The sequence below is a fragment of the Arachis hypogaea genome, chromosome 14 (genome assembly GCF_003086295.3).
Source record: "Arachis hypogaea cultivar Tifrunner chromosome 14, arahy.Tifrunner.gnm2.J5K5, whole genome shotgun sequence".
Taxonomy (NCBI): Eukaryota; Viridiplantae; Streptophyta; class Magnoliopsida; order Fabales; family Fabaceae; genus Arachis; species Arachis hypogaea.
Genome location: NC_092049.1, coordinates 76,163,485 through 76,166,151, shown reverse-complemented (window position 1 = coordinate 76,166,151; position 2,667 = coordinate 76,163,485). Strand labels below are relative to the sequence as shown.

At 33.2% G+C, this 2,667-nt stretch overlaps 1 non-coding gene across 1 annotated transcript; it reads left to right on the top strand.

Annotated features, from left to right (window-relative positions):
* The first annotated feature begins 759 nt into the window (after nucleotides 1–759).
* LOC112745174 (small nucleolar RNA R71) lies at nucleotides 760–868 on the top strand. The gene has a single exon (XR_003173116.1). It is a non-coding gene; the product is annotated as a small nucleolar RNA R71 (small nucleolar RNA).
* Nucleotides 869–2,667: the final 1,799 nt, after the last annotated feature.

Genomic DNA, 2,667 nt, shown 5'->3' with positions numbered 1-2,667 from the left:
TGGCGCTTATGTCAATGGCCTTGCACTCTCCTTTTGGATTCTCTTCTGTATTGCTTGGGAGAGTACTAGGAGGGATTTCAGTGATCCTTTTACTCAGCTGGCCCACTTGTGCTTCCAGATTTCTAATGGAAGACCTTGTTTCATTCATGAAACTTACAGTGGCTTTAGATAGATCAGAGACTAGATTTGCTAAATTAGAAGCATTTTGTTCAGAGTTCTCTGTCTGTTGCTGAGTTGGTGATGGAAAAGGCTTGCTGTTGCTAAACCTGTTTCTTCCACCATTATTAAAGCCTTGTTGGGGCTTTTGATCCTTCCATGACAAATTTGGATGATTTCTCCATGTTGAGTTATAGGTGTCTCCATAAGGTTCACCTAAGTAATTCGCCTCTGCTATTGCAGGGTTCTCATGATCATAAGCTTCTTCTTCATAAGAAGCCTCTTGAGTACTGTTGGATGCAGCTTGCATTCCATTCAGACTCTGAGAAATCATATTGACTTGCTGAGTCAATATTTTATTCTGAGCCAATATGGCATTCAGAGTATCAACTTCAAGAACTCCCTTCTTCATAGGCATCCCATTACTCACAGGATTCCTCTCAGAAGTGTACATGAACTGGTTATTAGCAACCATGTCAATGAGTTCTTGAGCTTCTGCAGGTGTTTTCTTTAGGTGAATGGATCCACCTGCAGAGGTATCCAATGACATCTTTGATAACTCAGATAAACCATCATAGAATATATCCAGGATGGTCCATTCTGAAAGCATGTCAGAAGGACACTTTTTGGTCAACTGTTTGTATCTTTCCCAAGCTTCATAGAGGGATTCACCTTCCTTCTGTTTGAAGGTTTGAACATCAGCTCTAACCTTGCTCAGCTTTTGAGGAGGAAAGTACTTGGCTAAGAAAGCCGTGACCAGCTTATCCCAAGAGTTCAGGCTGTTTTTGGGTTGAGAATCCAACCATAATCTAGCTCTGTCTCTTATAGCAAAAGGAAAAAGCATGAGCCTGTAGACTTCAGGATCTACTCCATTAGTCTTAACAGTATCACATATCTGCAAGAATTCAGTTAAGAACTGAAAAGGATCTTCAGATGGAAGTCCATGAAACTTGCAGTTCTGCTGCATCAGAGAAACTAATTGAGGTTTCAGCTCAAAGTTGTTTACTCCAATGGCAGGAATGGAGATGCTTCTTCCATGTAAATTGGAATTAGGTGCAGTAAAGTCACCAAGCATTCTCCTTGCATTGTTGTTGGGTTCGGCTGCCATTTCCTTTACTTGTTCGAAATTTTCAATCAAGTTGTCTCTAGATTGTTGTAATTTAGCTTCTCTTAATTTTCTCTTCAGAGTCCTTTCAGGTTCTGGATCAGCTTCAACAAGAACGCCTTTTTCTCTGTCCCTGCTCATAAGAAAGAGAAGAGAACAAGAAAAGAAGAAGAAATTCGAACACAGATAGAAGAGGGGGTTCAAATTTGGTGATGATGTGAGGAAGAGATGTTAGTTAATGAATGAATAAATAGAATAAGATGAGGGAGAAGGAGGGAATTTTCGAAAATTATTTTTGAAAAGGAGTTAGTGATTTTTGAAAAAATGTTAGTAATTTTTGAAAATTAAGATTTAAAAATTAAAATAATTAATAAATTAAAAATAAATTTTGAAAAAGGGGGAAGATATTTTCGAAAATGAGAGAGAGAGAGTTAGTTAGGTGGTTTTGAAAAAGATAAGAAACAAACAAAAAGTTAGTTAGTTAGTTGAAACAAATTTTGAAAGGATAGGAAGTTAGGAAGTTAGAGAAGATATTTTGAAATCAAATTTTTGAAAAATATAAGATAAGAAGATATTTTTGAAAAGATATGATTGAAATTAGTTTTGAAAAAGATTTGATTTTTAAAATCACAATTAATGACTTGATTCACAAGAAATCACAAGATATGATTCTAGAGCTTAAAGTTTGAATCTTTCTTAACAAGTAAGTAACAAACTTGAAATTTTTTAATCAAAAGATTAATTGTTTATGTTATTTTCGAAAATTTAATACAAAAATAAGAAAAAGATTTTTGAAAAATATTTTTGGAATTTTCGAAAATAACTAAGAATTTTGAAAAAGATTTGATTTTTGAAAAAGATTTTGAAAAAGATAAGATTTTCAAATTGAAAATTTGATTTGACTCATAAGAAACAACTTTGATTTTTTTAAAATTTTTGAAAAAGTCAACTCAATTTTCGAATTTGATGAGAGAAAAAGGGAAAGATATTTTTTTTATTTTTGAAATTTTTTATGAAAAACATGAAAATTATGCAATGCATGAAATTTTTAGATCAAAACATGTGATGCATGCAAGAATGCTATGAATGTCAAGATGAACACCAAGAACACTTTGAAGATCATGATGAACATCAAGAACACATTTTTGAAAAATTTTTAATGCAAAGAAAACATGCAAGACACCAAACTTAGAATTCTTTAATGCTTACGCACTAAGAATTCAAGAATGCATATGATAAACATGAAAAGACACAAAACAAAAAATCATCAAGATCAAACAAGAAGACTTACCAAGAACAACTTGAAGATCATGAAGAACACTATGAATGCATGATATTTTCGAAAAAAAATGCAAGATGCATATGCAATTGACACCAAACTTATAACATGACTCAAGACTCAAACA